The sequence below is a fragment of the Neophocaena asiaeorientalis genome, unplaced genomic scaffold (genome assembly GCF_003031525.2).
Source record: "Neophocaena asiaeorientalis asiaeorientalis breed wild unplaced genomic scaffold, Neophocaena_asiaeorientalis_V1.1 scaffold19, whole genome shotgun sequence".
Classification (NCBI taxonomy): domain Eukaryota; kingdom Metazoa; phylum Chordata; class Mammalia; order Artiodactyla; family Phocoenidae; genus Neophocaena; species Neophocaena asiaeorientalis.
The window spans coordinates 1,859,338-1,884,273 of record NW_020173388.1 but is presented as its reverse complement, the minus strand read 5'-3'; the positions used below and the strand labels follow the sequence as shown (position 1 = coordinate 1,884,273).

The 24,936-nt window shown below is 37.7% G+C and overlaps 1 pseudogene; it reads left to right on the top strand.

The window, feature by feature from the left end:
- Positions 1-3,198: 3,198 nt before the first annotated feature.
- Positions 3,199-24,936, top strand: part of LOC112400758 (retinoic acid receptor RXR-gamma pseudogene) — a 45,989-nt pseudogene continuing 24,251 nt past the window's right edge.

Sequence of the window (24,936 nt, the reverse complement as noted above, 5' to 3'; positions counted from 1 at the left end):
TGGATTCCTTTGTCTTTTTTGTGTATTATCTATTATACATTTTTTGTTTGTGGTTACCATGAGGTTTATATTTAGCAATTTATGTGTGTGTGTGTGTGTGTGTGTGTGTGTGTGTATGTATATGATTATTTTACTTTCAAACACATTTTAAGAACTGTGTATTTTTACTCACCTCCCCCTGACAGTTACTGTTTTTGACATCATATTTTATGTCTTTCTTTTGTGTATCCCTTAGCTACTTATTGAGGTTATAGATTTTACTACTTTTGTCTTTAATCTTCCTACTAGCTTCATACATGGTTGATTTACTACTTTTATTGTATATTTGCCTTTACCAATAAACTTTTTCCTTTTCATGTTTCTAGTGGTGGCCTTTTCTTTTTTGCTTAAAGAAGTCCCTTTAACATTTCTTGTAAAGCTGGTTTAGTGAACTCTTTTAGCTTTTTTTGTTTCTAAAACTTTTAATCTCTCCATCAAATTTGAATGAAATTATTGCTGGATAGAATATTCTTGGTTGTAGGGTTTTCCCTTTCATCACTTTAAATATATGATTCCACTCCTTCTGGCCTGCAGAGTTTCTGTAGAAAATTCAGAGTATAGACTTTTGGGAGTTCCCTTGTAGGTAACTTTTTTGCTTTTCCCTTTCTGCTGTTAATATTCTCTCTTTATTTATTTATTTTAATTAATTAATTTATTTTTGGCTGCATTGGGTCTTCGTTGTGGTGCATGGGCTTCTCATTGCGGTGGCTTCTCTTGTTGTGAAACACGGGCTCTAGGCATGCAGGCTTCAGTTGTGGCACATGGGCTCAGTAATTGTGGCACATGGGCTTCGTTGCTCCTTGGCATGTGGGATCTTCCTGGACCTGGGTTCGAACCCATGTCCCCTACATTGGTAGGCGGATTCTTAACCACTGATTTGATGAATATTAAATTCATCAAAGGGGAATTTGAGAGAGGGGAAGTCCCTCTCTCTTTATTTTTAATTTTTGCCATTTTAATTACAGTGTGTCTTGATGTGGTCCTCTTTGGGTTGATCTTGTTTGTATCTCTGTGCTTACCAGACTTGGATATTTGTTTCCTTTCCCAGGTTAAGGAAGTTTTCAGATATTATATCTTTAAATATGTTCTCTGCGCCTTTCTCTCTCTCTTCTCCTTCTAGGACCCCTATAATATGAATGTTAGTATGCTGGATCTTTCCTCAGAGGTCTTTTAAACTGTCCTTATTTTTATTCTTTTTGCTTTTTTCTGTTCAGCTTCAGTGATTTCCACTGTTCTGGCTTCCAGATCTCTGATCCATTTATCTACATCATCTAATCTACATAATCTTATCATATTCTTCATATATATTTGGTTATTCTTTATATTTTTAACTCTTTGTTAAAACTTCTAATTTTTCACTCTTTTCATCCATTCTTCTCCTGAGTTCTTTGAAGCATCTTTATGATCATTACCTTCAACTCTTTATCAGGTAGACTGCTTATCTCTACTTCATTTTTTTTTAAATTATAAATTTATTTATTTTTGGCTGCATTGGGGCTTCATTGCTGAATACGGGCTTTCTCTTTAGTTGCAGCGAGAGGGGGCTACTCTCCATTGTGGTGTGTGGGCTTCTCATTGCAGTGGCTTCTCTTGTTGTGGAGCACAGGCTCTAGGCACATGGGCTTCAGTAGTTGTGGCTCATGGGCTCAGTAGTTGTGGCTTGTGGGCTCTAGAGTGCAGGCTCAGTAGTTGTGACGCACAGGCTTTGTTGCTCTGCGGCATATGGGATCTTTCTGGGCCGGGGCTTGAACCTGTGTCCCCTGCATTGGCAGGCAGATTCTTAACCATTGTGCTACCAGGGAAGTCCCTCTACTTCATTCTTCATCTTGGGTTCTATCGTATTCCTTCACGTGGAACGTATTCTTCTGTCGCCTCAATTTGCCTAATTTGCTGCTTTTATTTCTATGTGTTTGGTGAGCTGGTTAAGTTTCTCAACCTTGGAGAAGTGACCTTTTGTAGGAGATGTCCTATGTGTCCCAGCAGGGCACTCCTCTCTGACACCAGAGCTATATGTTCTAGGTGTGTCCCATATGTGCGCTGCATGGGTCCTTCTGTTGTAGCAAGCTGACTGCTATGGGTGGTCAGATAGGCATGGCTGACCCCCATTCTGGTTGATTGCCAGGCTCTGACTCGTGTGGAGACTGCCAGTCACAGATGGGTTGGGTCAGGCCATGAAGCAGTTGGCTGCAGATCCTTGGGGGTTCCCAGGGCTAGTGCTGGCCTGTTGGTGGGTGTAGCCAGGTTCCAGAGTGGGTAGTGCAGGGCCGGGGACCCTGGATCTATATCAGCCTGCTAGTGGGTGGGACTGGTTCCTGACATGGCTAGCTGCTGAGTCTGAGGAGTCCCAAAGCTGATATCAGTCTGCTGGTGAGTGAGACTGGATCCTGGGGCAGCCGGCTGAGGTGTCCAAGGTGTCTCAAAACAAGTGTCAGCCTGCTGGTGGGTGGGGCTGGGGCACAGGGTGTCCCAGAGCTAGTCCCAGGCCAGTTGTGAATGGATCTAGGTCCCAGGGTTTCTGGCTGCAGGGTCCTGGGGTTTCCAAAGTTGGTGTTGGCCTACTGGTGGGTTGGGCAGATCCTGGGGCTGCTGGCTGAAAGGCTCAAGGTGTCCCAGAGCTGGTGTTGGTCAACTGGTGGGTGGGACTGGGTCCTGGGGGTCCTGGGGCTGGTGCCATTCTGCTGGTGGGAGGGCTATCTCCTCACATGACAGGCTGAGGGGCTGTGATGGTCTCAGGGCTAGTGCCTGCCCACTGGTAGGTATAGCCAGGGTATTGCTGCTGGCTGCAGGGCCCTGGGGTTCCTGAAGTTAGTGTCATCTTGCTGGTGGGTGGGAGTGGGTCCCAATATCTGACTGTGTGGTCCCTGGGCAGTTCCAGGACTATTGCTGGTGCTTTGGTATGCAGGGCTTGGTCCTAGGGCTTTATGGTGGACAGGACCATGTCCCAAAATGTCTGTGGGCTCAGAGGGTCTTAGGGCAGTTGGCCTGCTGTTGGGTAGAGATGTGTCCCTGCCCAGTTAGCTGCTTGGCCTGAGGCATCCCAATACTGGTGCCAACAGGCTGGTGGGCAGGGCTGGGTCCCATCACTAATAAGCTAGAGGGAAGATTCCAAAATGGTGCTTGTCAGCACCAGTGTCCTTGCGGTAGAATGAGCTCCCAAAGATGGATGCTGCCAGTGTCTATATCCCTATGGTGAGCCCCAGTTTCATCCTGCCTCTACAGGAGGCTCTCCGAGATCAGCAGGTGGGTCTCACCCAGGCTCCTTTTAAATTACTGTTTCTGCTCTGGGTCCAGAGTGTGTGAGATTTTGTGTGTACCCTTTAGCAGTAGAATCTCTATTTCCCACAGCCCTCTGCATCTCCTGAGAGTAAGCTCCACTGGCCTTCATAACATGTTCTGAGATCTCATCTTCCTGGTGCAGGACCCCTGGACTGGAGAGCTTGATGTAGGGCTGACACCTCTTGCTCCTTAGGGAGACTCTCTGAAATTGTCATTATCCTCCCATTTGTGGGTCACCCACCCAGGTATATGGGTCTTGAGTATACCACATCTTCAGCACTCCTACCTGTCTCATTGTGGTTCCTTCTTTATATCTTTAGTAGTAGAAGATCTTTTCTGCTAGTCTTCTGCCTTTCTCATCAATAGTTGCTCTGTAAATAGTTGTAATTTTAGAGTGCCTGTGGGAGGAGGTGAGCTCAGGATCTTCCTACTCTGCCATCTTGGCCACTCTAGGAATCTTTTTTTTTTTTTTTTAAGTGCATTTCTTTCTCTGTTCTGCTATTGGTTTCTTTGGAAAGCATCAATTATCTGCTAACTGGGCATCATTGCAGGTTCTATAACCATTCATCAGAAATTTAAGATCCCTTTCTTAAGGCACAGGCAAGACCCAAAGTCCTATTTAGCAAGAATTATCACCTCAAGTTAGAATTTTATCCAGGACATTTATTATTCTTTTATTTTTGAGCTAGAAAGCTGTACTGAAGCACATTGTGACAAAGGGAGAGTGTGGATTTTTAATTTGTTCCTGGGAATAAAATATCAGTTTCTTTTCTTTTCTACTTGAAGCTATTTGCTTGCTTCACTTAATAATTAACCCCTCAGAAGAACCAAAAAGCAAAAACAAAAACAAAAACTTTTCAAGGGTAAAACTATAAGTTGTTTTCTCAGACCATTAATAATTTGGTCAGCAGAAGCTGAATTAACTATAAAGTTATAACTATAAAAGCTGTTTTACATAGTGGAAAGAGAGAACTCAAGAATGACCTAGACATTTGTTAAAATCTTTACTTCACCACCTGGCTACTGTGCAGTCTCGGGTAAGTTTCTTATGTATAGTAAGCTGAAATTTCCACACCTGTAAGATAAAAATAATATTACCTATCATATAGATATTTGGGGGGAAAATGAATACCATAAGTACAATACTGTGACTAGAACATGGTAAGTAGTCAGTAGGTAGTAATTGTTCTCATTGTTATTATCTTTCATAAATTCACAGGAATTAGAGAATTAAATCTTTTTAAAAACTATTTAAAATGTGAGTACTATTGTAGAAATTTAGAAGAAAAGGTAGCATTTTTACTTGAGCTGAACTATTGGATCAGGAATAGACCATAAAGATTTCTCTATTTACTAGAATTTTCCTCTCTCCCAACCTGACAGAGAATGTTGAGGAAATCTTTGTTGAAAATTTGTATTACAGATATCTCCACTTTTAGATAAGAATAACTTATAGATAAAATAACATTCAAATTCATAAAACCAGTATTTTACTAACCATTGTTCATGTGTCAAAAATTGGTTTAGATGAGAAAAAGTTAGATATATAAAATTAAGAAAAACAATATTCTCAAAACTTTGCTTTCTCGTGGATAAATTCTTTCACTCATTTGCAAAATGCCATAAATTGTTTACAATGCTAGATATACACATTTATATAAAATTTAATTTTTTGTCTATTACTGTGTAAGGATAAAGTAATATAGAATAAAATCTTTATTTGAAGGTAAAATAATGTAGAGTTTTACCCTTAAAAAATGGGGTGTCTTGAAACCTACATGTCTTTATTTTATACTCTACAAAGTCAGCTTGAAAGCATCTAGTCCAGACTTTGTTTTCGGAAAACAAAATGACTTTTTAAAATATAATACATGACAGATGGATGAAAACATATACACACATGCACGTTGAGTGTTCTTTCACAGTGATTCCTCAGTGAAAGGAGAGTAATGAGAGTTCCTATGAATGGTGACCAGGAGGTGACACAGAAGAACTCTATGCTCACCTTTCTTCCTTAATTTTACTTTGTTAAGACTTGACATTGTTCATGTAAGACAAGCTTTGTTTGTTCCCTAACATTGTACTTCTTCCACCATCATTTAGTGTTTCAACTCATTTATAAACTCGTGAAGATGAGATGAAATACAATACATTTTTCCTAATGGAATCTTAATCTTTTTCTCATTCAGTAGAAAACTGAAATTTAAGTTACCATTACCTTTGGGCAACTGTGAGATATACACTAAGTCTCTGGAGTTTAAAATATCGTGTTGGGTTTCTATCTTTGAAAATATTAACAACTGTAAATACTAAAGCTGGAGGGTTAAAAATGTTTCCTTAAAATTCTTGTGGAAGTAAGGTGCTGTGGTCAGAAGAATCTCTCTTCTCTTGACTCAAATCCAGCCTAAGAACTTGTGGAATCCAGGTGTGGGAAAGCTGTATGCCTAGCTGGACCAGCATGCCAACACAAGTACCAAAGATACTGCCCCGTAACAACTTCATGAAATCGATATTGCCCCAGTTTTGCTGCTGTGGAATTTGATGCTTAAAAAGTTATGGCAAATTAAGAAGGTCACACAGCTGATAAGTGGTGAAAAAGACTCTCCTTGACTAAACTTTATTCAGCTCCTCTAAGCCCTCTTCTCAACCAGACCAAACTGTGGCCCCAGTCCTGCTAGGCCTGCATAGTCCAATTTTAGTGAGAACCCTGTTAAGCCAGTTTAGAGAGAATCCTCTACCCTCTATATCTGATCAAATTCCTCATGCCCCACATTGGCCTGCCTTCAGCAAAAATCCCAAGTCACTTTAGCAAGAATTCCCCTTACTCTTAATGTCTCCTCTTAGAAATTTTCCATCCACCAACAGCCGCCACCAACCTGCTCCTCTACTGTGTTCCCTTTTCCTTATTGTATTCAGGGTAGAGCTCAGTCTTCTCTCCTCTATTGCTATAGTCTTGACACCTATCACAATAGTCTGGAATAAAGTTTGCCTTACCATTTTAACGTGTCAGAATAATTTTTTTCTTTAACAGAGACAAAACCAAGAATGGAATCAAGTCAGCTGAACTCAAAATCCTGGTTCTTTTCCTTAAATTGCTCAACATTTTCCTTTTCCTTAATAGCTCAACATTTGATATTTTTATTCTCTAACATTAAATTTCTGTTCTCTTAACTAGGCATATTAAAATAGTTTTTTAAAAAGCAGTAGACAGACAATTCTATTTTTGGATAGCAATGAGCATGACACCTAAAAATTTTTCAAAATCAATTTTTTATGTCACAGAAGTATTTATAATACGGTTTATTTCCTTTTTAAAAAATCTCTGCAGGCCATATGGTCTGTGGGCCAGTGCCTTCTCTGAACCATCCAATGAACTTGGTCAAACATACTTAGTTTAACAGGAAGAGAATTAGCAGATTTTCTTTTTCCATTGTAGAGTTTGTGTTTTTTTTTGGTAATTTTATTGAAGTATAGTTGATTTAAAATGTTGTGTTAGTTTCAGGTGTACAGCAAAGTGATTCAGTTATACTTCTTATACATATATTCATTCTTTTTTAGAATCTTTTCTCATATAGGTTATCATTGAGTAGTTTTAATGACTTTTCCTGCTGTCATAATTATAAATATTAGTTAATGTTGCATTGAGTTGGTGTGTGATATATGTGATTTAAGAAATGGGTATGTAAAGTAAGTTTCCAAAGAATAGTGGTTTTCATTTAATAACTTCATTCATTCATTATGTGGTAATGTTTGTTATTATTATTATTGCTGAGAGAAAAATGTAAAAAAAATCTTATTAGAAAATCCCTTTTTTCTGGTAGCTGTGATGTCTCTCATCACAACTAAGTTTAAACAATTAGAGGTGATTTTCAAAATCTGTAGTCCTATATTTTGGCTGTTTTAAAAATAGAGTTTGTCACTACTTATCATGTTTATTTTTTAATTAGACAAAGTGCTTATTTTTCTTCATAGTTGACACTTCTACTTCATCAAAAGCTTTCATTTTCCTAACTTTAATGCTTTATTGCTGCCTGCTGCCCTTAAAGAGATCATGTTTTCCATTGCCTATAAAAGATCATGCTTAAATTGTGTTCTTTGCTACATCACACGAACAATAGTTTTAATAGTTTTCCTTATTAACTGTACTTTGCCTACTTTAAGAAAAAAGTCAGATAAACAAACATCTTCAAGCACAAATGTTTTATTTATCCTGATTTTATTACTCAACATTTATAATCCCTTGAATAAAAACAATTACTAGTGACTTAGGCAATACTTGAAGATCATATCATTTTCACAACCACTGTATGTGATAATTATTATAATGCCCAAATTTTAATGTGAAGGGTTTAATTTACTTTACTTCTCTGAATTCCCACAAACTGTAAGTAATTAATCTTGGACTTGAAACTTGGTCTTTTAAAAATTCAAAGCATTTTACATTTGATCTTCACAAATGTACAATTGAGCAGTAAATATTTATTGTTGATGCTTAATTAAAGTTGTCTGTATCCATTAATCTGTTTCTCTATGCTTCAGAAATGTGCTTACCATGCCTTGAAGAATATTGAAAGTAAAGCTTGGGTGTTTCAATAGAAAATCTTAAAGATATCTGGGTTTTATTTAACGGGACCTATTTCATTACAGAAAAAAAAATAATTCTAATGTATACTTATGCAGCATCAAAAAGAGCATATCTGACATCAAAAATTTTTGGCTTAGGTTTATTCTGTTAAAGTGTGTCATTCACTTTAATTATCTTGAATACTTGCCTTGCTATATTTAAAACAGGTAGCTAATAAGGACCTACTGTAAAAAAAATAGTTAATTTTTTTAAAAAAAGACTTTCCCTGACCCCTTCCTCTCCTGGAACTATCTCACTAGCCCATCTTATTGTCTAAGGAAATAAGAACATTTATATATATATATGTGTGTGTGTGTGTGCGTGTGTGTGTGTGTGTGTGTGTGTGTATATATATATATATATATATACTGCAGCTTTAAAACCATTCTCAGAAACACTAGGTTTACATATATGTACTTGGCCTGCTAAAAATGTATTCAGCCCACCCCTATGTATCAATAGCTCCCCTTAATCCGTACCTCCTGCTGTTCCTTGTTCTAAGAAGCTAAGACAACACTAACATTTGTCTGCGACAATTATGCTTAGAATTTACAAAAGCATGCTGATGCAAGCCAAACAAGTAGTTTGTGGATTTAGAAGTGGCTTGAATTTCTTTTGGGCTTGCTACTTTATTCTTGTTAGTCCCCTGCCCGACTGCCATCAAGCTCAGTTCAATTCCATTTAAGCCTTTAGCATACAGACTGTATTTGTCATCACAGCTGATAAAGACAGAATTTATATGATTATACCGATTTTTGCAACTTTACTACTGAATTCAATTTGAAGTCAGATATATTTTATAATTTAAAATATGTAAAAGAATATGGCCTCAAAATACATAGTACTTAGTATTGTCCACTTTGAATGATACTGAGCTGTCTTCCACTGAATAAGAGTTGATATTAGTACTACAAGACTTTATAAGGCATTTACTACAAACTGGAAAAAGATTCCATTCAGCGCTGAATTTAGGGCTGAAATCTCCATTTCAGTGTGGAGGCAGTGTTACCTCTGTTTAATGATCTTATTTTAAGTTTTGATAAAAACATCCTCAGGTTTTAAAGGTTAATGTTCCTGAAAATACTCAAAGCAGATTTCATCAGAAAATATTTCTTCTTATTCACAGTTGTATGTATGCCATATAGTACTTTTTAAATAAATGAGGGAGATGCCTCATTACAAGAATGTACCATGTAGCTTAGACTGCCTATATAATGCAAACACTGATATATTAATGACTACTCAAGCAACTGGTTTCTTTTTTTCTTTAACATCTTTATTGTAGTAAAGTTGCTTTACAACGATGTGTTAGTTTCTGCTTTAAAACAAATTGAATCAGCTATACATATACATATATCACCATATCTCTTCCCTCTTGTGTCTCCCTCACACCCTCCCTATCACACCCTGCTAGGTGGTCACAAAGCACTGAGCTCATCTCCCTGTGCTATGAGGCTGCTTCCCACTAGCTATCTATTTTATATTTGGTAGTATATATAAGTCCATGCCACTCTCTCACTTCGTCCCAGCTAACCTTTCCCCCTCCCTGTGTCCTCAAGTCCATTCTCCACGTTTGCGTCTTTACTCCTGTCCTGCCTCTAGGTTCTTCATAACCATATTAATATTTTTTTAGATTCTCTATATATGTGTTAGCATATGGTATTTGTTTTTCTCTTTCTGACATACTTCACTCTGTATGACAGACTCTAGGTTGATCCACCTCACTACAAATAACTCAATTTCATTTCTTTTTATGGCTGAGTAATATTCCATTGTATATATTTGCCACATCTTCTTTATCCATGCATCTGTCAATGGACACTTAGGTTGTTTCCCTGTCCTGGCTATTGTAAATAGTGCTGCAGTGAACATTGTGATACATGACCCTTTTTGAATTATGGTTTTATCAGGGTATATGCCCAGTAGTGGGATTGCTGGGTCATATGGTAATTCCACTTTTAGTTTTTTAAGGAACCTCCATACTGTTCTCCATAGTGACTGTATCAATTTACATTCCCACCAACAGTGTAAGAGGGTATGCTTTTCTCCACATACTCTCCAGCTTTTATTGTTTGTACATTTGTTATGATGGTCATTCTTACTGGTGTGAGATGATACCTCATTGTAGTTTCTTTTCATTCTTTTTTCTTTATTCTGCTCTGCAGTAGTTATTTCCACTCTTTTATCTTCCAGGTCACTTATCCGTTCTTCTGCCTCAGTTATTCTGCTATTGATTCCTTCTAGAGAATTTTTAATTTCATTTATTGTGTTGTTCATCGTTTGTTTGCTCTTTAGTTCTTCTAGGTCTTTGTTAGTGTTTCTTTTATTTTCTCCATTCTATTCCCAAGATTTTGGATCATCTTTTCTATCATTACTCTGAATTCTTTTTCAGGTAGACTGCCTATTTCTTCTTTATTTGTTTGGTCAAGTGGGTTTTTACCTTGCTCCTTCATCTGCTCTGTGTGTCTTTGTCTTCTCATTTTGCTTAACTTATTGTGCTTGTGGTCTCCTTTTTGCAGGCTGCAGGTTCGTAGTTCCCATTATTTTTGGTGTCTGCCCCCAGTAGGTTAGTCTGGTTCAGTGGGTTATGTAGGCTTCCTGGTGGGGGGGACTGGTGCCTGTGTTCTGGTGGATGAGGCTGGATCTTGTTTTTCTGGTGGGCAGAACCACATGTGGTGGTGTCTTTTTGGGTGTCTGTGAACTTAATATGATTTTAGTCAGCCTCTCTGCTAATGGGTGGGATTGTGTTCCTGTCTTGCTAATTACTTGGCCTAGGGTGTCTAGCACTTTAGCTTGCTGGTCATTGAGTGGAGCTGGGTCTTAGCATTGAGATGGAGATTTCTGGGAGAGCTTTCACCGTTTGATATTATGTGGAGCTGGGAGGTCTCTGGTGGACCAATGCTCTGAACTTGGCTCTCCAACCACAAAGGCACAGGCCTGACACCTGGGTCCAGAAGAAAAGGGAGAGAGAAAGAAAGAAAGGAAGAAATGAAGGAAGGAAGGAAGGAAGGGAGGAAGGGAGGAAGGGAGGGAAAGAATGAAAGAAAGGAAGGAAGGAAGAAAGGAAGAGAAAGAAAGAAAAAGTTGGTAAAATAAAAAATAATTATAAGAATAAAAAAATTAAAAATAATTTTTAAAAAAAAGAAGAGAGAACAACCAAACCAGAAAACAAATCCACCAAAGATAATAAGTGCTAAGAACTATACTAAAAAAAAAAAAAACCGACAGACAAAACCCTAGTACAATTGATAAAAGCAAATCTATACAGACAAAATCACACAAGGAAGCATACACATACACACTCACGAAAAGATAAAAAGGAAATATATATATATATATATCTTTGCTCCCAAAGTCCACCGTCTCAATTTGGGATGATTCGTTGTCTATTCATGTATTCCACAGATGCAGGGTACATCAAGTTGATTGTGGAGATTTAATCCACTGCTCCTGAGGCTGCTGAGAGAGATTTCCCTTTCTTTTCTTTGGTTGCACAGCTCCTGGGCTTCAGCTTTGGATTTGGCCCTGCCTCTGTGTGTAGGTCGCCTGAGGGCCTCTGTTCTTCCCTCAGAAAGGATGGGGTTAAAGTAGCAGCTGATTAGGAGCCTCTGGCTCACTCAGGCGGGGTGGGGGGTGGGGGGGGGATGTATGGAATATGACGCGACCCTGTGGTGGCAGAGGCCGGCGTGCTGTTGTAATAGCCTGAGGCCTGCCGTGTGTCCTCCCAGGGAAGTTGTCCCTGGATCACAGGACCCTGGCAGTGGCGGGCTGCACAGGCTCCCAGGAGGGGAGGTATGGATAGTGACCTGTGCTTGCACACAGGCTTCTTGGTGGCTATAGCAGCAGCCTTATCACTTCATGCCCACCTCTGGGGTCCGTGCTGCTAGCTGTGGCTCACGCCCATCTCTGGAGCTCCTTTAGGTGGTGCTCTGAATCCCCTCTCCTCACGCACCCCGAAGCAATGGTCTCTTGCCTGTTAGGCAGGTCCAGACTTTTTCCCGGAATCTCTTTTGGCTAACTGTGATGCACTAGCCCCCATCAGGCTGTGTTCACACAGCCAACCCCAGTCCTCTCCCTGGGATCTGCCCTCCGAAGCCCAAGCCTCAACTCCCAACCCCCACCCGTCCCAGTGTGTGATCAGACAAGCCTCTCGGGCTGGTGACTGCTGGTCGGCACCGATCCTCTGTGTGGGTATCTCTCCACTTTGCCCTCTGCACCCCTGTTGCTGCGCTCTCCTCTGTGGTTCTGAAGCTTCCCCCCCGCCACCCCTCATCTCTGCCAGTGAAGGGGCTTCCTAGCATGTGGAAACTTTTCCTCCTTCATAGTTCCTTCCCAGTGGTGCAGGTCCCATCCCTATTCTTTTGTCTCTGTTTTTTTCTTTTCCCCTACCCAGGTACATGGGGGAGTTTCTTGCCTTTTGGGAAGTTCTGAGGTCTTCTGCCAGCGTTCAGTAGGTGTTCTGTAGGAGCTGTTCCACATGTAGATGTATTTCTGATATATTTGTGGAGAGAAAGGTGATGTCTAAGTCTTACTCTTCTGCCATCTTGTAAGTCTCTGGTTTCTTTCTTATTTCCTCTTTTGATTAATAATTTAGGAGTGGTATGGAAAACAGGGTGGTAGAAAGGTATATTAGATACAGTATTAGGGGTGAAAGGGTGTAGAAAATAGAAGGGAATATTGAATGTTTAGTGTAGAAAAGGAAAGGAATCTTGAGAGAAACACAAAAATATTGATACTTTCATGAACCAATACTCCTTGTACACATCAAAACTTCCGAATACTTTGTGATGAGAGTTCTTACATATTTAACTATAGAGTCTTTTGACTTTTTGTTTTCTTAGGGAATGTTTTTGGGGATAGCAGACATATTAGCTCTCTAACAGACAATTTGAACTAATTCTATAATATTGAAGGCCATTAAAATCTATTTGGCTCGCAAACGATAATTAAAATGTAAAAGTATTAAAACTAATCTTTGTTATAATTAACGAGGCTTGGATTAGGAACAACCATAAAGCCCAACACTGAGAAATGGTGCTGAAAATTCTTTGTGATTCTTCTTCCAGTTTCATTTTGATTTCTATCTCTAAAAACATCTGAAAAGTTGTTTAAGCATGATGTTAAATGGTGAATGCTAGAGATTATAGTATTACAATTTCATATATTTTCTTAATAAGTATTTGCTTTTTTCCCTCTCTCCGTTCTTTCTTCCCTCCCTCCTTCTATTTCCCATTCCTCCCTCCACCCTTCCCCCTTCCTTCGTTCCTTTTTTCCTTCTTTCCTTTCTTTCCAGTTCTTAATAAAGAATTCATGCAGTATAAATTCTTCTTGGGAAGATTGAATCTTAAATAACATTTCTTTCATTTATGAAATTTTAATATTCATCCTATACAATGCTATAAAAATAAACATTATTTACATATGTATTTAAACAATATTCTAATACATAAAAACATGTGTTATTTTTAAAATAGAAAATATCTGTAGTTTTATATCTATGTAGATATTTGCAGATAAGTCTTGGGAAACACTGCAAACTAAGTAAGGTTTTCTTTTTGAAGCCATGTTTTGTTTTGTCTCTGCTTCATTTTCAGCTCTCATATTGTCATCCAAGCCCTCACTTCTCTTGTCTCACAGAGATTGTTACTGCTGTGCTCTGTTTTGCACCTTAGGTTGAATTTTATTAGTATATTATTGGATAAGGCAGAAAAAGAAATCACTGAAACATCTGCCAAAGATCATCTGGAACTTCCATGTGGCAAGAGAATGTCTTTAGCATCCAGCAGAAATGGCTATGTATTCTCTTCCTGAAGGCATTCACATGAAGGGCCTCTATCACTATCCCTGCTTATTTTCCATTATTTAGTCAACTGGCAATCAAAATATTTTTCTTGGTGCTCGTCTGATTCCTCTACTGCCTTTATTTAAGTCCATTGCTTCCATGTGTTCCTCTGAAGAGAAACGATTAAATAGCAGTTCTCTCAAGACTGAAAAAAAAGTTTTTATTTTTGAAAATCCACAAAATTACCCAGATTCCCTTAGAAGAAAAAATTGGGGTCATAGGCACAGAAATGAGTTCTATCAAATGGAAGAGTCCCAGGTATTAAAAGGTAAACTAGATTTTAGCATACAGATGTCTTTTCTTACACAAAACCTGACAATTGCAGGTTTGAGCAGCTTATTATATAGTCATTGCTTCCTCTTCAATAACTCATTTTGATATTTTGTAATTTGCCAAAACGTGCCTTTGTGATCCCACAGGCTCTTAAGTACTTTGTAATGAGTGTGTATGAACAGATGGAAAATGTTTTCAATTTCAGAGAAAACCACTAATGGATGTCACCAGCCATTAGAAAAGCTCAGGTGGCTCCATTTTCCAAGGAAAGGTATTGTCATAAAGCTCTTCATTTTTAAATAAAATGTTTGCTCATTTATACCTGGATGGTAATTTAAGATTTCACAAGTCTAAACAGATTACAACTATAGTTGGAAATTATTTAGTGCTAAATAGCCTGGAAATCCAGTCTCAAGAATCTCACCTGAAAACAGTAATGACAATCCAGGTCATTTTATTAGCGCAACATGAATTACTATAAAAACAATCCCCTTGAAGAAGTGGACAAAGACATTTCACTAAGAAGTCAAATCCATGCTTGAGCTTTGGTGATAATCCCTCTTTTAAAGTAAAAAGGAGTATACCTTCTGTCCTCAATTTGTATCCCAAACTAACACATCTTCTCAAAGAGAAACACATCAAAGGAATGATTGTAGCAGAGGCTATTCCCAAAGTATAGTCTATCTCATGTTCAAAAGGTAGTTACTTGTTCTCCAAAATGCAGAGCCATTAGCTGTTAACTCTCCCCTCAAAATTCACACCAGCTCCTTCTTTTACAAAGCTCTTGGTCTGATATCCTGTGGAAGAAATAAGAAGATTTATGGTCTAATTAGTTTATTTTCGGCCTTTGTTACCTCTCTTTTACTAAAACATTGGTCAAAAATAAATGCAATACCATCTGTGCAATGATTGATATAGCATGTGCTTCTTTATTTAGAGCTCCACTAACAGGAATTATTTATATGTAGGTTAGGAAAGAATGGAGCTAGCAATTCTTTCTAGCAAAGTAACTTCCTATAATTTTAAGGAGTGCTTCATGGCTGCATTTCTTCCTTACTTGGATATGAAGTATTCAATATATATTTTGGATAAATGCTTTTCTCTTGTCATGGAAAATAGGTGGTCTAACACCATCCAGAGTGCTGACACTACACTTCTTTTAGTATCATGGACATCATGTAAATGTAATTACATCAAAACCAAAGTTATTAACAATAATATATATCTTTTAATAAGAGTGTTTCAATATAGAACAAAAAAGTTAAAAAAAAAATTATAGGTCTAAGGGCTATGTCAAATGCATATTGGAGTTTCTTCATATTTTGTTTCACCATGGAGACAAACCATCTGACAGTGGTACTTCTGATGAGCCTACATTTTAGAGTAATAGCAATTAGACAATGTTGTAGAAGCAATATGCATGAGAAAAGTCACTGCTTTTAAAAATATAACTACTCTAAGGATATCATTTGCTTTGATCTCAATGATTTTTATGTATAGATTCATAGGTTTAGTAATATTTTTTAAACAAGACAAATGACACACACCTCACTTTCTTCTTCATTATAAATGTTAGGAAGTTCCCACTTGTGATTATATTATTTAGCTAGGGATTATTGATATAATTTTCTTAGCCTCACTATCCAACTTTTATAACTTGCTTTCATTTTCATTATTCTTTTCAAATAGATCTTGGTCATATGGTATGCATTATATTTTTTAAAATTTCAAATCAAATCACCTTTTAATCATTTGTTTATGTACATGTAGCTTTAAGTCTAAATGAATTGTTTATGATAAGATGGACTTACTCTTCTTAAACACACGTTAGAATAGAATTTAGAATCCCGTTTGTAATATGGCTTAACAAATGAAGGGCTGTAATTAATTCATGAGTTAAATTGGTGTCCCTAAACATAGCCATCTGCATCAAAATTTCTCCATGAAATTTTTGGCCTCTATGAAGGGATGTGTTAATTTCTAACTTTGAATATTAACATTATTAAGACATGACATTTTATGCTTCTGTTCTTTTTACTCAAATGAACACACACACATACATAATTATCTTAATCACACATGAAATTAATAGAAGATTAAATAATGGAGAAGAAAAGATTAGTGAACTTGAAAAGATAGTTAAAGAAACTATCCAAAATGAGACAGGGAAAGAAAATCTGTGGAACAACTTCAAGTTGCCTGATTGGGGTCCCTGAAAAAGGGGAAGGGCAGAAAATATTTGAAGTAATAATGGGTAGAATTTTTCCAATTTTATGAAAATAATAAATCCACAGATTTAAGAATCTCAACAAATCCCAAGCAAATAAATATGAAGAAAACTACCTTAAATCATAACATCATATTGCTCTGAAGTAAGTACAGAGGAGCAAATATATAGAGATGATAGCAGATTTCTTATCAGAACGATGCAAGTAGGAAGACAATTGAGCAGTGTTCTTCCACTTTGTCTTCATTATCCCTCTCACACAGAAGACTTTTTAAATATATAGTTTTTCCTAATCAATCCTGCCTGATGAAATCTCAATACTTCAGATGTAAGGTATATCTGTTCAATATATACAGGTATACATACAGATATTTGTTTAAAATTATATATATATTGTATGTACTGTGGCTCTTTTGAGAGACACAAATCATTTCATATGACCCCCCCACCCCAAGAATAAACTTTCACTCCCTTGAGGGTGGTCTTGCCCCATTGAGGATGCATGCAGAAAGTAACATCTTGAAAATAATGGGGGAAACTGTCAATCTGGGATTCTATATCCAGCAAAAATATCCTTCAAAAAACTAAGAAATAATAAATACTTTTTCAGATACAAAAGTGCTGAAAGATTTCATCACCAGTACAGCTGTACTATAAAAAAGGAAGGGCAGAAGGAAGGTAATACCAGATCAAAATCTAGATCTACACAAAGAAATGAAGCACAGAAAAAATGGAAACAGCTTTTGAAAATATAAAGGCTTTTCCCTTTATTACTTACATCTCTTTAAAAAGGTAATTGACTGAATTAAACTATTAACAATGTTTTGTGAGGTTTGTAACTTTACCCCAGTGAAAATAAACAGAAAATAAACATTAAAAATACTCAAAATAATGGCTATTAATAAGAGGTATGAAGAAAATAAAAGAGTATAATGGTTTAGTAATTGACCACAATGGTGGAAGCAGGCACTGGTATTGAAATGATAAAGTTCTCCTTGAGGAGCTCAGGAAGTCAACCACAGGAGAATTCTAAAGTCAGAATAATCAAGGCAGGAGAAATAGTTAGAACAAAGATTCTTAAAAAAACCTACACAGAAATCAAAGTGTGTGGTATAGTGATAAAAGATGAGATGATTAGTTGTCAACTCCGCAGAAAGAATACAGATTGGGGGGAGTATTCAAAGGAGGAATAACAATATTCAATAAGTCTCTGGGGTCAAAAGGACCTTGTTTTGGAGAGAAAAGAAAATGGAGAAAGAGGGAAAAGATAGGATTAGACCTAAAGGGAATATTTTTTGACACATCTCATTATTGAATTTGACATACCAAAGGATATCATAATAACATGGTTTTAATCTAAGCATATTCATTCGACCACCTAAAAAGCATATTCTCTTATTTTAGATTATCATACATGTTAATAACTTAAGAATATGACCATTGATCTTTCTTTACTGTGACTCCAGTGCTAGTATATAGCTTTCATATCAAAACTTTCATATCCCCCGTTGGACTCTATGCCAGAGCTTTATGACGTGGTCAGAGCTAACCCTTTTTATTCTGTCTAAGCAACCTGTTACTTAAATGTAGTTTATCACATAACACAGAGGCACAATGTTATCAATTATCTCAGACATAGCACAGATAATCTAGTATATTTACTGGCATTTTTGCTCAGGTCTTCATAATTGTTTGGTTAAAGTTGGCATAACATCATAGCAATCTTTTCTTCTATGTTTCTTATTCATGAGGTTTTTTTCAATATCTTTATTGGAGTATATTTGCTCTACAATGGTGCATTAGCTTCTGGTATATAACAAAGTGAATCATCCATACATATACACATATCCCCATATCCCCTCCCTCTTGTGTCTTGCTCCCACCCTCCCTATCCCACCCCCCTAGGTGGTCACAAAGCACAGAGCTAATCTCCCTTTGCTATGTGGCTGCTTCCCACTAGCTATCTATTTTACATTTGGTAGTGTATATATGTCCATACCAATCTCTTACTTTGTCCCAGCTTACCCTTCCCCCTCCCCGTATCCTCAAGTCCATTCTCTAGTAGGTCTGTGTCTTTATCCCGTCTTGCCCGTAGGTTCTTCATGGCCATTTTTTTTCTTAGATTCCATATATATGTGTTAGCATACAGTATTTGTTTTTCTCTTTCTGACATACTTCACTCTGTATGACAGACTCTAGGTCCATCCACCTCACTACAAATAACTCAGTTTCGTTTCCTTTTATGGCTGAGTAATATTCCATTGTATATACATGCCACATCTTCTTTATCCATTCATCTGTTGATGGACATTTAGATTGCTTACATATCCTGGCTATTGTAAATAGTGCTGCAGTGAACATTGTGGTACATGACTTGACTCCTTTTGAATTACAGTTTTCTCAGGGTATATGCCCAGTAGTGGTATTTCTGGGTCGTATGGTAGTATTATTTTTCGTTTTTTTTTTTTTTGCGTTACGTGGGCCTCTCACTGTTGTGGCCTCTCCCGTTGCGGAGCACAGGCTCTGGACGCGCAGGCTCAGCGGCCATGGCTCACGGGCCCAGCTGCTCCGCGGCATGTGGGATCTTCCCGGACCGGGGCACGAACCCGTGTCCCCTGCATCGGCAGGCGGACTCTCAACCACTGCGCCACCAGGGAAGCCCCTATTTTTCGTTTTTTAAGGAACCTCCATATTGTTCTGCAGAGTGGCTGTATCAATTTACATTCCCAGCAACAGTGCAAGAGGGTTCCGTTTTCTCCACACACTCTCCAGCATTTATTGTTTGTAGACTTTTTGATGATGGCCATTCTGATCGGTGTGAGATGATACCTCATTGTAGTTTTGTTTTGCATTTCTCTAATGATTAGTGATGTTGAGCATTCTTTCGTGTGTTTGTTGGCAATCTGTGTATCTTCTTTGGAGAAATGTCTGTTTAGGTCTTCTGCCCATTTTTTGATTGGGTTGTTTGTTTTTTTGATATTGAGCTGCATGGGCTGCTTGTACACTTTGGAGGTTAATCCTTTGTCAGTTGCTTCATTTGCAAATATTTTCTCCCATTCTGAGGGTTGTCTTTTTGTCTTGTTTATGGTTTCCTTTGCTGTGCAAAACCTTTTAAGTTTCATTAAGTCTCATTTGTTCATTTTTGTTTTTATTTCCATTTCTCTAGGAGGTGGGTCAAAAAGGATCTTGCTGTGATTTATGTCATAAAGTATTCTGCCTTTTTATTTTCTCTAAGAGTTTGATAGTGTCTGGCCTTACATTTAGATCTTTCATCCATTTTGAGTTTATTTTTGTGTATGGTCTTAGGGAGTGTTCTAATTTCCTTCTTTTACACGTAGCTGTCCAGTTTTCTCAGCACCACTTATTAAAGAGTCTGTCTTTTCTCCATTATATATTCTTGACTCCTTTTTCAAAAATAAGGTGACCATATGTGCATGGATTTATCTCTGGGCTTTCTATCCTGTTCCATTGATCTATATTTCTGTTTTTGTGCCAGTACCATACTGTCTTCATTAATATATCTTTGTAGTATAGTCTGAAGTCAGAGAGTCTGATTCCTCCAGCTCCGTGTTTCTTTCTCAAATTGCTTTGGCTGTTCAGGGTCTTTTGTGTTTCCATACAAATTGTGAAATTTTTTGCTTTAATTCTGTGAAAAACGCCATTGGTAGTTTGATAAGAATTGCATTGAATCTGTAGATTGCTTTGGGTAGTATGGTCATTTTCACAATGTTGATTCTTTCAATCCAAGAACATGGTATATCTCTCCATTTGTTTGTACCATCTTTAATTTCTTTCATCAGTGTCTTATAGTTTTCTGCATACAGGTCTTTTTTCCCATTAGTTATGTTTATTCCTAGGTATTTTATTTTTTGTTGTTGTTGCAGTGGTAAATGGGAGTGTTTCCTTAATTTCTCTTTTAGATTTATCATCATTAGTGTATAAGAATGCCAGAAATTTCTGTGCATTAATTTTGTATCCTGCTATTTTACCAAATTCATTGATTGGCTCTAGTAGTTTTCTGATAGCATCTTTAGGATTTTCTATGTATAGTATCATGTCATCTGCAAACAGTGACAGCTTTACTTCTTCTTTTCCGATTTAGATTCCTTTTATTTCTTTCTCTTCTCTGATTGGCATGGCTAAAACTTCCAAAACTATGTTGAATAAAAGCGGTGAGAGTGGTTGTTCCTGATCTTAGTGGAAATGGTTTCAAGTTTTCACCATTGAGAATGATATTGCCTGTGGGTTTTTCATAAATGGCCTTTTTTATGTTGAGGTAAGTTCCCTCTATGCCTACTTTCTGCAAGGTTTTTATCATAAATGTGTGTTGAATTTTGTTGAAAGCTTTTTCTGCATCTGTTGAGATGATCATATGGTTTTTATCCATTAATTTGTTTATATGGTGTATCAAATTGATTGATTTGTCATCGTGAATGATACTTGATATGATTTCAACATTCTTAAATTTATCATGACTTGATTTATGACCCAAGACATGATCTGTCCTGGAGAATGATCCATGAGCACTTGAGAAGAAAATGTATTCTATTGTTTTTGGATGGAGTGTCCTATAAATATCAACTGAGTCCATCTTGTTTAATGTATCATTTAAAGCTTGTGTTTCCTTATTTATTTTCATTTTGGATAATCTGTCCATTGGTGAAAATGAGGTGTTAGTCCCCTACTATGACTGTGTTACTGTCGATATCCCCTTTTATGGCTGTTAGCATTTGCCTTATGTATTGAGGTGCTGCTATGGTGGGTGCATAAATATTTACAATTGTTACATCTTCCTCTTGGCTTGATCCCTGGATCATTATGTAGTGTCCTTCTTTTTCTCTTGTAGTAGTCTTCATTTTAAATTCAATTTTGTTTGATATGAGAATTGCTACTCCAGCTTTCTTTTGATTTCCATTTGCATGGATTATCTTTTTCCATCCCCCCACTTTCAGTCTGTATGTGTCCCTAGGTCTGAAGTGGGTCTCTGGTAGACAGCACATATACAGCTCTTGTTTTTGTATCCATTCAGCCTGTCTATGTCTTTTGTTTAGAGCATTTAATCCATTTACATTTAAGGTAATTATCGATATGTATGTTCCTATTACCATTTTCTTAATTGTTTTGGGTTTGTTATTGTAGGTCTTTTCCTTCTCTTGTGTTTCCTTCCAGAGAAGTTCCTTTAGAATTTGTTGTAAAGCTGCTTTGGTGGTGCCAAATTCTGTTAGCTTTTGCTTGTCTGTGTAAAAGTTTTAGTTTCTCCATCGAATCTGAATGAGATCCTTGCTGGGTAGAGTAATCTTGGTTGTAGGTTTTTCCCTTTCATCACTTTAAATATGTCCTGCCACCCCCGTCTGGCTTGCAGAGTTTCTGCTGAAAGATCAGATGTTAACCTTATGGGGATTCCCTTGTATGTTATTTTCCTTTTCCCTTGCTGCTTTTAATATTTTTTCTTTGTATTATTTTTTGATAGTTTGATTAATATGTGTCTTGACGTGTTTCCCCTTGGATTTATCTTGTATGGGGCTGTCTGTGCTTCCTGGGCTTGATTAACTATTTCCTTTCCTATATTAGGGAAGTTTTCAACTATAATCTCTTCAAATATTATCTCAGACACTTGCTTTTTCTCTTCTTCTTATAGGACCCCTATAATTCGAATGCTGGTGCATTTAATGTTGTCCCAGAGGTCTCTGAGACGGTCCTCAAGTCTTTTCATTCTTTTTTCTTTATTCCACTCTGTGATAGTTATTTCCACTATTTTATCTTCCAGGTCACCTGTCTGTTCTGCTTCAGTTATTCTGCTATTGATTCCCCTAGAGAATTTTTAATTTCATTCATTATGTTGTTCATCATTGTTTGTTTGCTCTTTAGTTCTTCTAGGCCCTTGTTAAACATTTCTTGTATTTTCTCCATTCTATTTCTAAGATTTTGGATCATCTTTACTGTCATTACTCTGAATTCTTTTTCCGGTAGACTGCCTATTTCCTCTTCATTGGTTAGGTCTGGTGGGTTTTTACCTTGCTCCTTCTTCTGCTGTGCATTTCTTTGTCTTCTCATTTTGCTTAACTTACTGTGCTTAGTGTCTCCTTTTCACAGGCTGCAGGCTCATAATTCCTGTTGTTTTTGGTGTCTGCCCCCAGTGGGTAAGGTTAGTTCAGTGGGTTGTGTATGCTTCCTGGTGGAGGGGACTGGTGCCTGTGTTCCGGTGGATGAGGCTGGATCTTGTGTTTCTGGTGGGCATGACTGCATCTATTGTTGTGTTTTGGTGTGTCTGTGAACTTAGTATGATTTTAGGCAGCCTCTCTGCTAATGAGTGTGTTGTGTTCCTGACTTGCTAGTTGTTTGGCATGGAGTGTCCAGCACTCTAGCTTGCTGGTCGTTGAGTGGAACTGGGTCTTAGTGTTGAGATGGAGATCTCTGGGAGAGCTCTTGCTGATTGATATTACGTGGGCCTGGGAGATCTCAGGTGGACCAATGTTCTGAATTCGGCTCTCCCACCTCAGAGGCTCAGGCCTGACAGCCGGCCAGATCACCATGACCCTGTAAGCCACACAGCTGGAGAAGATGGGCTATGAGTTGGGTGTCAGCCACTGCCCTGTCGTAGCTCTCTCTTAGCTATCTCCAAAGGTTCACCCAGGTATATTGGGTTATTCCACCATTCCTCATAACTTGCACATGCCAGTCTGGGATTTGTAGATGTCCTCCTTATACTCTTCATTGAAACATCTTGCATTCATTGTGGTGAGAGATATGCTAATAGTGTTGGTTCTCTTCAGTTCAGAGACTGGGACAGTCTGAGCCTGCATGTGGCCAAGTCAGGAGCAGCTGGCCACCAATCCCAAAGTGATAACTTGTCAGATTCCAAGAAGGCTTTCTGCAGCACCCGAGCATTAGTCCCATGCAGCTGCTCCACTCAGTTGCAGCACTGTGACCGGGGAACTCGGTGGGACCCTCAAACAAGGATTTCTGCTGGCCCTAGAGCCTGGCTTGCCCACCCAGGCAAGGAGCTGAGGAGAGTGTCTCCCGGCCCATCCCACCAGAGGGGCAGACACCTGGAAGCTGCACAGCCGACAGCACAGGAGTTCTCATGTTTTTCTATCAGTGTGTATTCCCCACTCCCATAACCCTCCCCTCAAAAACTTAGCATCTGTAGTTTGTTTTAAAAAAGATTTCTAACAATTTTCACAGAATATGGGGATTTCTTATAGCTTATATGAAAATATTAAGCAGTGATGTTCTATATCATTAGCACATGACAAAACTTTCAAAATATTAATCCATAATTTCTCTGTGTTTTCTTACATGATTTGACCTTTTCCTCACTCAGAGGAGGGCTAATTTGGCTAAGAGAATGCAGTGGTCAAAATCTGCTTTTTGTGTTTCAAAAGCCTTGTAATTGGAGGGAAATTAAAGCAACTCACATTTTGAAAAATAAATATAGGAGAGAATATCTATGGTATAAAAGCCAGGTATTCTATCTTCGGACTAGATCAGAATGGAAAAAGAAAAGTATCAGAGTAGAAAGAGGGAGTGATTAGATGTGGGAGAATCCCTTTGAAAAAGGGTTTAGACTTCAAGTGGGATGAGCTTCAATTGGAGTGGGACAGTGAGAAACCAGTTAGGTTTGTGTAATCTAAGAGCAAAAAAAAAACAAACAAAAAAAAATGGTGTGTGTATATTTCTTGGTAAACATTAGGAAGTTAGAAAGACCCAATTCTAGGAATATATATGTAATGTCTAGAAATGAGCTTACTTGGTTCTCCCTTGCACCAATATAGTATAGGTGTACCTGAATAATTACACAAACTTAAGAGTACATTTGGCATTAAACTAGACATCATGTGACATCCACAGAGATACTCTCCTGTCCTGGTATGGTGTGAAGCACTAAAGTGAACGCCAACAAGGAATGCTACTGAAAGTAAGAGCAATTAGTCAGACACTAACATGGGATGAAGCAGAGGCACTGGAATGGATCAATGATGGATGATCATTCAGAATGATGAATGTTTCACTGAATGTCAACAGAGACTGAAGGCTACGAGGACAAGATATTACATACAAAATCCTTGCCATTCTGCAGGGTACACACAATTCTTGGCAGTAGGGTAGGGAATTTAAATGGACTGGTTTTAAGTTTTCCCGTCTCCACTGAATAGGAGCTTGAAATAAAAATTATACTGAATTATAAAAAAATAAAGAAAATGACACTTCTGACATATTTCCGGTTTTGGAGTGAGACATGCACCTTCTATGAATAAAATCTATGTTTCCTCTGAGGCACATCTTACATTACATTTGAACAGTCAAATATGTCATTGTCTATTTGCTTTTTCTCATATACCTGAAAAATGGCAACAAAACTCAGACATTTTTAACTCATTTTTTCCAGATGATTTGTTTTGGTTATCAAATGTATTACTTAAATTTAAAAAACAAACCCACAATATCTTTTTCTCTGTAGAAAAAAAGGACTCTTCTAAAATTATAACTAGAGTTGATATCTTTTCCATGTATTATATTCAGCTCATGGAACATAATCACATTAAAGGATCCTAACTTAGGACCTCACCCCATCATGTTATATGCCACATATTGTTTATAAATTAGTTAGCCACTTTCTCTCTACTTATATTAGCAATTCTAACCAGATGTTTT